The sequence below is a fragment of the Mustela nigripes genome, chromosome 1 (genome assembly GCF_022355385.1).
Source record: "Mustela nigripes isolate SB6536 chromosome 1, MUSNIG.SB6536, whole genome shotgun sequence".
NCBI lineage: Eukaryota > Metazoa > Chordata > Mammalia > Carnivora > Mustelidae > Mustela > Mustela nigripes.
Genome location: NC_081557.1, coordinates 157,567,544 through 157,580,447, shown reverse-complemented (window position 1 = coordinate 157,580,447; position 12,904 = coordinate 157,567,544). Strand labels below are relative to the sequence as shown.

General features: G+C 33.2%; 1 protein-coding gene across 1 annotated transcript in view; it reads right to left on the bottom strand.

Moving 5' to 3' along the window:
• GRID2 (glutamate ionotropic receptor delta type subunit 2) overlaps positions 1-12,904 on the bottom strand; it is a 1,183,642-nt gene that overhangs the window by 241,664 nt on the left and 929,074 nt on the right. The window lies entirely within an intron of this gene.

Below are 12,904 nucleotides of genomic sequence, written 5' to 3'. Positions count from 1 at the left end.
GATAATTAGTAAAACTTATTTCAATGATACTTCTTCTACCTTCTTGTTCAGCCCTAGAATTAATTACCCTCTTATTATAACCACAGATAGCTACTTTATTTTCAATGCTTCATTATTCAGTGGTTAGGTGCTATCAATACTATTATGTCTATATTTAATACAACTTTTCAGATTTCTACTTCAATAAATAATATTGAAAATAATTTTTGGTTAATTTCTCTAGGATCATAGATATTTTATATATATGTGTATCTCTCTCTATATATATATTATATAACATAATATATATATAATTACTTTTTATTGATATCATATCTTCATTAACTATTCATCTACTGATGGATATTTGGCTTGTTTCTATATCTTGGCTATTGTAAATAATGATGCAATCAACATAGGGGTACATATACATTTTTAAAATTAATTTTTAAAAATTCCAGTATAGTTAACATAGAGTATTATATTAGCTTCAGACATATAATGCAGTGATTCAGCAGTTCTATACATTACTCAGTGCATATCATGATAAGTTTACTATTAATTGTCTTTACCTATTTTACTCAATTTCCCACACACCACCCCTCTGGTAACAATCAGTTTGTTCTGTATAGTTAAGAGTTTGTTTCTTGTTTTATCTATCTCATTTTTTTTTTCTTTTGGTTGTTTGTTTTGTTTTTTAAATTCTACATATGAGTGAAATCACATGGTATCTGTTTTTCTCTGAGTAACATTTCACTTACCATTATACTGTCTAGCTCCATCCATGTTGTTGTAAATGGCAAGACTTCATTCTTTTTTATGGCTGAGTAATATTTCATTATATATATACATATGTGTGTGTGTATATATATATGTAAAATTTGTGTGTATGCCACATCTTTATACATTCATCATCATCATAATGGACAGTTGGGTTGCTCCCATAATTTGGCTATTGTAAATACTGCTACAACAAACATTGTGGTGCATGCATCCCTTTGAATTAGTATTTTAGTATTTTGGGGGTAAATACCCAGCAATGCAATTACTGGATCTGAATTAGTGTTTTCATTTTCTTTGGGTAAATACCCAGTAGTAGAATTACTGGATCATATGATATTTCTATTTTTAATTTTTGGAGGAACCTCCATATTGTTTTCCAGAGCAGCTATACCAGTTTACATTTCCACTAACACTTCACAAAAGTTCTCTTTCTCCACATCCTTACCAACATGTTATTATCTTTTTGATACTGGCCATTCTGACTGGTATGAGATATCTCAGTGTGGTTTTGATTTAAATTCCCTGATGATCAGTGATGTTGAGCATATTTTCACGTGTCTTTTAGCCATCTCTATATCTCCTTTTGAAAAAGGTCTATTCAGGTCCTATGTCCATTTTTTTAATTGGCTTATTTGTTTTTTTGGTGTTGAGTTGTATAAAGTTACATAAAGTTTTTACACTGCTTAGAGTTGTTATCACAAACATGAAAGAATATTTGTTGAATTTCATTTATCCATGGCATAAAATCTTCAACTTGGGTAATTCAAATATTCTTATGGAATCCCCCCAAATTATATCTGCACTTAGAAATCAAGTGTTAAAACTAATAGGACTGTTGACTTCCAATTCTGGTAATTCAAAACAATAACTGACAGCAACTAGACAAATTATACACCTCATGCATTTCAGAACTAAAGAAGCATTAAAAAATTAGAAAACCAAGGTCCTAGAGAAGAAGATAACCCAGAAATATGACCTGGTATCTAGAACTGCTTTCCCTTGAGATATAAATGCCACTTTAACAAAAAGAAGCTAAGAGACTGAGAAGGTAAACAGTGCTTTTGAAAGCTTTCAGAACTTTAATAATTAGAGCTTGGGTCTTGCCATATGGAGGTAGGTGGGACAGAAAAAACCAGAAAATACTCATTTACTTGGAAACCAATATTACAATTGTATGAATCCATGGGTCAAAGAAAAATCACAAGAGAAAAATATTTTAAAGTTGACAATAATAAAAATATTGCATACCAAAATTCCTTAAATTTTAAGAGCTAATGAGATGCAGCTGAATTTGTGTTTTGAAGAAATGAAGTGGCATGTTCAAAATATTGAAAGAAAATAACTGCCAGCCCAAAATTATATATACAATGAAGTTTTCCTTCAGAAATGGGGGAATAAAGACTTCCAGAAACGAGGGCTGATGAAATTTATTACCAATAGACCTGCTTTACAAGAAATGCTAAAGAGAGCTTTCCTAGTGGAAGTGAAAGTACACAAATTCTCAATATAAAACCTTAAAAGTATATTGTAAGGGGCACCTGGGTGGTTCAGTTGGTTAAGCAGCTGCCTTCAGCTCAGGTCATGACCTCAAAGTCCTGGGATCCAGCTCCATATAGGGCTTTCTGCTTGGGGAGAGCCTGCTTTTCCCTTTCCCTCTGCCTGCTGCTCTGCCCACTTGTGCTCTCTTTATCTCTCTGTCCAACACCCCCCACCAAAAAAACCCCTCCAAAAAAGCTTAAAAAAATATTGTAAATCTCACATGTAATGGTAAATTTATAGTCATAGTTAAATTTTGCAATGTGATACAAGTGGTATATAATTCAATTAAAACTCTAAAAGTCAAAAAAACTAACATAGTAAAAATAATCTATAATAACTTACAATAATAATAAAAAACTAAAATAGTCTATCATTATTTACACAATACTGAAAAATGTAGTTGTAACCGAAAAAACCTAAAGTATGAAGGGGAAGGGAGGTAAAAGTATAAAGTTTATAAATTCTATTGAAGTTGTTATCAGTTTAAAATAGTGTGTCATAAGCTTAAAAGACCTCCTGGTAACCACAAAGAAAAATCATGTAATAATTATACAAAAGAACATGATAAAGAAGTGAAAGCATAGTGATACCAAAATACATCAAAACATATAAAAAGATTGCAGGATAAGAAATATGGACAAACAGATCTATAAAACATTCAGCAAACAGTGAGAAAAATGGAAATAGTAAGTTATTACCTATTAAAAATTTATTTAAATGTGAATAGATTAAGTTTTCCAAGTAAAAGACATAGAATAGATGAATGGACAAAAAAAAAAAAAATCAAGATCCAGAAATATGCAGTCTAAAAGAGGCTTATGTTAGTATTAAAGACACATATAATGAGACTGAAAAAAAAAGAATATTTCAAGCAACATTGGTAACAATAACAAAATTCAGACAAAAAAGACTTCAAACTAAAAATGATAAAAAGAAACAAAAAGGTCATTATGTAATGATGGGGGGGTCAACACATCAAGAAAATAAAACAAATACAAATATTTATGTGCCCAGCACTGAAACATTTAAATCTGTAAAGCAGAAACTGAGTTAAAAAGAAATAAAAATTAATACGGTTGTAGGTAGAGACTTCAATATCTCTCTCTTAACAATGGATAGATCATTAAGACAGAGAATCAATAAGGAAACAGTGAACTTGAAAAACACTGTAGACTAAATAGACCTAACAGAAATAAAGTGAACATTTTATCCAAACAGCAGCTACACATCTTTTCCAGTGCACAAAAAAGATTTTCTACAATAGAGCATATATTAGAACACAAAACCAGTCTTAGAAAATTTAGGAAGATTAAAATTATACCAAATATCGTCTATGACCACAATGGCATGAAACTAGAAATCAAAACAAGAAGAAACCTGGGAATTCATGAACACACGGAAATTAAGCAATACTGTCTTCAACAACCAATGAATTAAAGAACATATAAAAGAAGAAATAAAAAAGGTTTCTTGACACAAATGAAAGTGGAAATACAGTATACCAGAGCTTGTGGAATACAACAAAAGCAATTCTTAGAGGCAAGTTAATATCCATAAACACCTCCATGAAGAGGCAAGAGGGACCCAAATAAACAACCTAGCTCTATGTCATAAGGAACTAGGAAAAGAAGAAACTGAGCCCCAAATTAGTAGAAGAAAAGAATAAATATTAGAGCCAAAATAAATTAAATGTGGAAAAGCAAAACAATTGAAAAGACTAACCAAACTAAAAGTCGACTCTTTGAAGAGACAAACTGAATTGACAAACCCTTAAATAGAATAAACAAGGGAAAAAAAGAAAGAACCCAAATTAGTATAATTAAAAATAAAAAGGAGACATTACAACTGATACCAGAGAAATTCACAGTATCATAAGAGGCTACTATGAACAACTATTCACCAACAAACTAGACAATCTAGAAGAAATGGAAAAATGCTTAGAAATGTGTATAATTTTCCAGGACTGAATCAGAAGAAATAGAAAGCCTGAATACACCATTCACTAATAAGGAGATTGAGTCAATAATAAAATATCTTCCAACAAAGTAGAGCCCAGGGCCCGATTGGTTCACTGGTGAATTTTACCATACATTTAAAGAATTAACACCAATCTTAAAACTCTTCCAAAAAATAGAAGAGGAGGGAATCCTCTCAAACTTATTTTAGGAGGCCAGCATTATCTTGCACCAAAAACAAGAAAGGATGCTACTGGAAAGGAAAACCATAGGCCAATATCCCTGATGAATACAGATGCAAAAATCCTCAGTAAAATTGTAGTAAACCAAATACAGCAGCACATTAAAAAGAATCATTCACCAAGAAAAGTAGAATTTATCCCTGGATGGTAAGAATGGTTCAACACATGCAAATCAATGAAAGTGATACAAAACATTAATGGAATGAAAGAAAATAATCATGTAATTATCTGAATAGATGCAGAAATGCATTTGATAAAATTCAACATCTGTTTATGGTAAAAATTCAACACATTAGGCACAGAAAGTACATATCTCAATATAATAAAGGGCATATATGACAAGCCTATAGCTAACAACCTACTGAATGGTAAAAGGTTGAAATTGGGAACAAAATAAAAGGTGACCACTCTCATTATTTCCAGTCAACATAATATTAGAAGTCCTAACCAAAGCAATCAGGCCAGGTAAAGAAATAAAAGCTTTCAAAATTGGAAAGGAAGAAGAAAAATTTCTCTATTTGCAGATGACACAATTTTATATATAGAAAATCCTGAATATTCAACCCAAAACTATTAGATCTAATCAATAACTTCAGTAAAGTTGCAGGACACAAAATTAAAATATGAAAATCAGTAGCATTTCTATACATTAACAACAAATTTCCTAAAAAATAAGGAAAGCAACTTCATTTACAATATCCTCAACAAGAGTAAAATACTGAAGAATAAATTTAACTAAAAAGATGAAAGATCTGTACTCTGGAAACTAAAAGACATTGATGAAAGAAACCAAAGAAGACACAAAGAAATGGAAAGGTATCCTATGTTCATGGATTAGAATTAAGACCGTTAAAATGTCAATAATATGAAAACCCCTCTATAGAGTCAATGCAATTCCTAGCAAGATTCCAATGGTATTTTTTATAAACATATATTTTTATCCCCAGGGGTACAGGTCTGTGAATCACCAGGTTTACACACTTCACAGCACTCACCAAAGCACATACCCTGCCCAATGGTATTTTTTAAAGAAGTAGAAAAAAATACATTTAAAATTGATATGGAACCACAAAAGACCCCAAATAGCCAAAGCAATCTTGAGAAAGAAGAACAAAGCAGGAGGCATCATACTTTCTGATTTCAAGCTGTACTATAAAGCCATAGTCATTCAAACAGTATGGTACTGTTTTGGCATAAAAACCGACATATAGAACAATGAACAGAACTGAGAGACCAGAAATCAACCTATGTACGTACAATCAACTACTTTTTAAAAAAGATTTTATTTATTTGACACACAGAGAGAGATCACAAGTAGGCAGGTGGGGAGGGGGTGGGGGGAGTGGGAAGCATGCTCCCTGCTCAGCAGAGAGCCCAATACAGGGTTCAATCCTAGGACCCTGAGATAATGACATAAGCCAAAGGCAGAATCTTAACCCACTGAGCCCTCCAGGTGCCCCACAATCAATTAATATCTGAAAAGGGATCAAAAACACTCAGTGGAAAAAAAATTCTTTTCAATAAGTGGTGCTAGAATAATTGGATATTCACATGTAAAAGAATGAAATGACTATATCTTAACACCACTCATAAAAATTCACTATGAATGGGTTAAAGACTTAAATGTAATATGTAAAACCATGAAGCTCCTAGAAGAAAACTTAGAAATAAAGTTCCTTGACATGGGTCTTGCTAATTTTTAGATATGACACCTAAAGCACAAGCAACAAAGTCAAAAGTAAACAAGTGGGACTACATGAAACTTAAAAGCTTCTACACAGCAAAATCAACTATGAATAAAGTGAAACATACAAAATGGAAAAAAAATTGCAAACCAAACATCTGATAAGGGTTCTTATAAAAATATATAAAGATCTCATATAACTTGATAGCAAAAAATAAAAATAACCTAAATAATAACTGGGGAAAGGACCTAACTGAAAAGATGCTCAACATCACTAGTCATTAGGGGAATGAAAATGAAAATTGCAATTGCTGGGTCATAGGGCAGTTCTATTTTCAACATTTTGAGGAACCTCCATGCTGTTTTCCAGAGTGGCTGCACCAGCTTGCATTCCCACCAACAGTGTGGGAGGGTTGCCGTTTCTCCGCATCCTCGCCAGCATCTGTCATTTCGTCACTTGTTTATTTTAGCCATTCTGACTGGTGTGAGGTGATATCTCATTGTGGTTTTGATTTGTATTTCCCTGATGCCGAGTTATATGGAGCACTTTTTCATGCACTATTGGGTATTTACCCTAAAGATACAAACGTAGTGATCCAAAGGGGCACGTGCACCCGAATGTTTATAGCAGCAATGTCCACAATAGCCAAAATATGGAAAGAACCTAGATGTCCATCAACAGATGAATGGATCAAGAAGATGTGGTATATATACACAATGGAATACTATGCAGCCATCAAAAGAAATGAAATCTTGCCATTTGCGACAACATGTATGGAACTAGAGAGTATCATGCTTAGCGAAATAAGTCAAGCAGAGAAAGACAACTATCATATGATCTCCCTGATATGAGGAAGTGGTGATGCAACATGGGGGCTTAAGGGGGTAGGAGAAGAATAAATGAAACAAGATGGGATCGGGAGGGAGACAAACCATAAGTGACTCTTAATCTCACAAAACAAACTGAGGGTTGCTGGGGGGAGGGGGTTTGGGAGAAAGGGATTGGAGAGGGGATGTGCTTTGGTGAGTGCTGTGAAGTGTGTAAACCTGGTGATTCACAGACCTGTACCCCTGGGGATAAAAATATATGTTTATAAAAAATAAAAAATTAAAAAAAATTGCAGTGAGGTAATTACCCCATGCTTGTTAGATTGGCCATCATCAAAAAGATAAGAGATAACATCATCAAAAAGATAAGAGATAACAGATACTGTAAGGATGTGGAGGGAAAAAAACCCTCCTGTACTGTTGAGGGAATTGCAAATTGGTGCAGCCACTATGGAAAACAGTATGGAGATTCCTCAGATAATTAAAAACAAAATTGTCATAAGATCCAACAATACCATTTCAGGGAATATATTCCCTGAATATATTGAAAAAATATCTTTACCCCTATGTTCACAGCAGTGTTATTTAGAATAGTCAAAACATGGAAAAACTCTTAAGTGTCCACTAATGGATAGATGGATAAGAGACTTGTGCTCTTTCTATATAAAATACCTACAATGGAATATTGTTTATCCATGAAAAATGAGGAAATCCTACCACTTGTGACAACTTGGGTGGAATCTGAAGGCATTATGCTAAGTGAAATAAGTGAAATAGAGAAAGACAAATATTATATGATCTTACTTACATGTGGAATGTAGAAACAACAACAACAACAACACACACACCCCTCATATAAAACTACATCAGATTTGTGGGGACCAGAGGCACAGGATGATAGGAGGGGGAATTAGAAGAACTTGTTCAAATGTACTAACTTCCACTTACAAAATAAATAAGTACTAGAGATAAAATATACAACATAGCTACAGAAAATACTAATGAATCATAACAAAAAAAGAAGTTGAGAGTCCATCTTAAAAGATATCATCACAAGGATGTCCTTTTTCCTGTATCTATATGATTATTGTGATAATCATTTCACAATATGTGTGAATCAGTACATCCTGCTGTATGCTTTAAACTTACACAGTGATGTATGTCAAATATTTTTCAATAAAAAAAGGTCATTGGAATTCACTGCATCAGCACTATAAAGTAGAGAAATCCTATAATCATTTTGGTAGATGCAGAAAAGGCACAGATAAAATTTAGTATCAGTTTTTCTTTTTAAACAAACCTAGAAATAATCCAGCCAACTAGAAATAAAAAGATTGTTCTTAGTTTTGCAAAGAGACTTTTCAGAAAACCTGTAGCAAACATCATTCTTATTAATAAAATAAATAAATATATATATTTAAAAATTTTATTTATTTGAGAGAGAGAAAAAGAGCCAGAGAGAGCACAAGCAGGGGGGCAGAGGTAGAGGGAGAAAGAAGCTCCTTGCTGAGCAAGGAGTCTGATGTGGAACTTGATCCCAAAACCCTGGGATCATGACCCAAGCAGAAGGCAAATGCTTAACCAATTGAGCCACCCAGGCACCCCCAAATAATTATTTTTTAGAGACTCTGTTAAAGGCTACAAGTTGTTACCATTTGTATTCCATTGAAGGTACAAAGTGTAGTGCAACAGCCAAATGGCAACAACAATAAAAAAAAGAAAATAAACTTAAGAATTAATCTCACAAAACAAACTGAGGGGTGCCGGGGGGAGGGGGTTTGGGAGAAGGGGGTGGGATTATGGACATTGGGGAGGGTATGTGCTTTGGTGAGTGCTGTGGAGTGTGTAAACCTGGTGATTCACAGACCTGTACCCCTGGGGATAAAAATATATGTTTATAAAAAATAAAAAATTAAAAAAAAAAAAGAATTGGGTAAAAATGAAATAGAAGTTGTGGATTGGGGCTAGTAGGAATATTTATGTAGAAAAGCTGAGATAATATAGAGTAAATTACTATTGTTAATGTTAGTTGTCAGTTTACTATGGTACAGACTCAATATTCAAATTATACTGCAAGAAAATCTTAAAATATGGAATTAAAAATATATGCCATTTGCAATAGCATTGGAAATATCAAATAACTAGGAATAAAGATGTAAAAGCTCTCTACATGAAACTCTATTAACTTTCTTGACTGAAATAATATTAAATAAATGGATGGATATATCATGTTTATTGATCCAAAGACTCCATATTATGAAGATATAAAAAGTCTTTTCAAGTTGATCTATAGATTTATAGAACTGTCAATCCAAAACTTTCAGGTTCTTTTTGTGAGAGAGACAGAAAGAGAGAGAGACTAAAATGCTGAATATAAAATTTATATGAAATTGCAAAAGAATAAAAATAGCCAAGACAATGATCAAGAAGAAGAAAAAGCTGACTAGTTAGCTGAAGTCAGATGGTCTAGCTGACTATAGCTGTATACAGTAATTAAGACAGCGTGGCATTTATGCAAGGATAGACCATATCAATGAAAATTATCCATGTATGCATAGACACTTGATTTATGCCCAGCTGGCAAGGCAATATATAGAGAAAGGGAGGTCTTTTCAGAAAGTACTACTAGGTCAACTTGGATATACATGTAAAACATAGTAAAACTTGTCTCCTAATTTACAACATGCACAGAAATCAATACTAAATAGCTTATATATAGATATATAAACAGTAAAACCTCTAGAAAATAATATAAGAATGTTTTTAGTATATCCATAAGATATATGGTAGCAAAAGATTTCTTAAACAGAGTACAAAAGATCGATAGATTTGACTACAGTAATACTCTGTAGTTCAAAAGATATCACTAAAAGAGTGTAGGTAAGTCACAATAGAAGATCTTTGCCATACACATATCTAACCAAAAAAACTTCTATAAATCAGTAAGAATAGAACAGACAATAATTAGAAAAATTGGCAAGAGTCTTCACAAAAGAAGACAAACATAAATAAGGGTGAAAATGTGGCAACCTCATTAGTTATTAGGGATATACAAACTAAAAGAAAAATGGAATACTACTAACAGAACCACCAGAATGATTAAGGTAACGAAATAGTATCAATTGTTGGCAAGGATGTGGAGTTACTGGAGTACTGTTGGTGGGATTGTAAATTGATTCAATCATTTTGATAATTCGGCAGCATCTCTGAAAACTACTATATGCTTTTCTTAAGACTCAGCAATTCCACTTATTAGGTATATACCCCAAAGAGGAATATGTGTACCAAAAGACAAGCATAGGAAAGCTTCATAGCAACGTTATCCACAATAGCCTCAAACTGGGAACAGCCTAGACATTCTTTGAGAGTAGAATGCATAAATTATGTTATATTCATACAATGGAATATTGTACAGAAATGAAAAGAAACAGATTTCATTTAGGCATAGCACCATGGATGGATTTCAGAAACTAAATGTTGAGTAAAAAACAAACAGAAGAACCGCATACTGTATTATAACTGTTCAAATACAGGCAATGTGAATGGGAGGGCTGGTAATCCTGTAAGCGGTTACCTTTGGGAATACACAATTAACGGTTGAGACAGGGCAATGGGGGCCATGTTCTATCTTTTTCTAGGTAGTAATTACACAGGTGTTCCATTGTTGGTGGTAATTCAGTGAGTTGTACACTTAAATTTTGTACACTTTTATGTATGTAAATAATACTTCACAATAAAACTAAGGAATAGAAGAAAGTAAGGAGATAGAAACAAAGACCATTTTTCCTTTTTTTTTTTTTTTTTTTTTTTTAATTTCCCCTCTGTCTCCACAATTTGGAAAAAAAAAAAAAAAAAACAAACTTGCCTAGATTCAGGATGCTAGAGGAGACCATCAGATGGAAGACAAAAAATTATCTATTAAATCAAAAACACAATCCCACATGGCTAAAGTATGGAGAATTTTGACCAGCAATTCCTGACATTTCAGGAAGAAATTCCTGACATTTCTGTAGAAGCATGTGGGATTTGTATTTCCCAGAGTGACACCTATGCTATAGGGAAAAATCTTAACACAGATTTGAATGTTTATGTGACTGGTTTGCTACATCAAAAAATGTACCAAACCTTGCTACTGTATATATAATCTTGCTTACAGAAGTAGTTAAAAAGATAAAACAAAGTTTTTCCCCCAGGCAAGATTATAAAACTTGATAATTTCACCTGAGTCAGGCAAAATTTTGTTGCTCTAAGTCTTATTCTGTGTGAATATGTATGTATACATCTGTGTGTGTACCTGAAAATATGGAAGAGTGATCATTTAAGACTCTCCAATTTGGTTGTGTGGTATCAGCTTCTCATAGATTTTAAAACTCACAGAGTGTTTATTATATAAATCTTGGACTATGGTACTCTTTTATGAAATGTGATTTTAAAAAATTAAATTATTACTTTTCCTTATAAACATTTTTTTAAATTGGATGCTTATTGGAACCAGGTTCTTAGCCAAATATATAAACACTCTTATAGCAAATAGGAAATTTCCAATATTATGGGTGACTGAATATATTCAAGTAAACTGGCTAATTGGAGTGTTAATTTATATTAAAATGTTTCAGACTTAGAAAAATCACAGTTTAGAAAATATAAAGGATATTGTTAGCAATTAGCCATTGCCAGGGCAATCCCATTTAAGGGGGAGAAAAAATGTACAACTCTCCTAAATGCTTAAGGTATCTATGTCACATTTATATACTAGTCAATTCCTTGGAACTCATTCATAAATAGTCAAATTGACAAACTGGCTGAGGCTAGATATGAAAGTGCTTTAATTCTTTCTCCTTTAGTAGAGGGTGCAGGGGTAATAAGAAGGGGATTGTGAGATACAGGTAAGATTTGCTGTTGGCCACAGCACAGTAGGTCTACTGTTTGAATCCATTTGCAAGGTAGGGCAGGTTTCTACAATGTGGCATGTCTAAAGATTTTATTTATTTATTTGACAGACAGAGATCACAAGTAGGCAGAGAGGCAGGCAGAGAGAGAGAGAGGAGGAAGCAGGCTCCCTGATGAGCAGAGAGTCCGATGCAGGGCTCAATCCCAGTACTCTGGGATCATGACCTGAGCCGAAGGCACAGGCTTTAACCCACTGAGCCACCCAGGCACCCAACAAGGTGGCACGTCTATTACTGCTACAAAAGTTAGCTTTAGGTAGTAAAGAGGGATAATGTGAAATCATATTGTGTTATGGTGTGAAAGTTGGGCCATTTACAATTTTCTTTTGGTATTTTCTTACCATGGCAAGAGCAAAGCTTCAGCTTGCAGATAGTGTCTTTGAAATTTCGTATCTACTTCTATAAAGGTAAGGAAAATCTTAAACTCTCTTTGACAGAAAACATAATCTAACTAGAATTTAATAATGTTTCAGTTGAATTACACTTACTTTTTCTATTTAATGTGAACAACACTGCTTTTCTATTTGTATCGGCAAATATAACATTCATTAAAAACAACTTTGACCCCTCTAGAGTCTCATTTTCAAAGACTCTACTCTCCTATGCCATCATCTATCTTTTTTGGTCTGTTTTTATTTTAATCACTGGGTGCTCAACATCATCTATCTTTTGAGCTTCCTTCTTCCATCAAGTCCAAAGACTCACAAACAAATGCTGCAATGAACACAGGGATGCCTATATCTTTTTGAATTACAGCTTTCATTTTCTTCGAAGAGATACCCACTAATGAAATTGCTGCATCACATGGTAGTTCTATTTTTAATTTTTTGAGGGACCTCCATACTGTTTCCCAGAGTGGCTAGACTAGTTTGCATTTGCACCAACAATGCATGAGGGTTCTTTTTTCTCCACATATATGTCAGCATTGTTCTTTTTTTTTTTTTT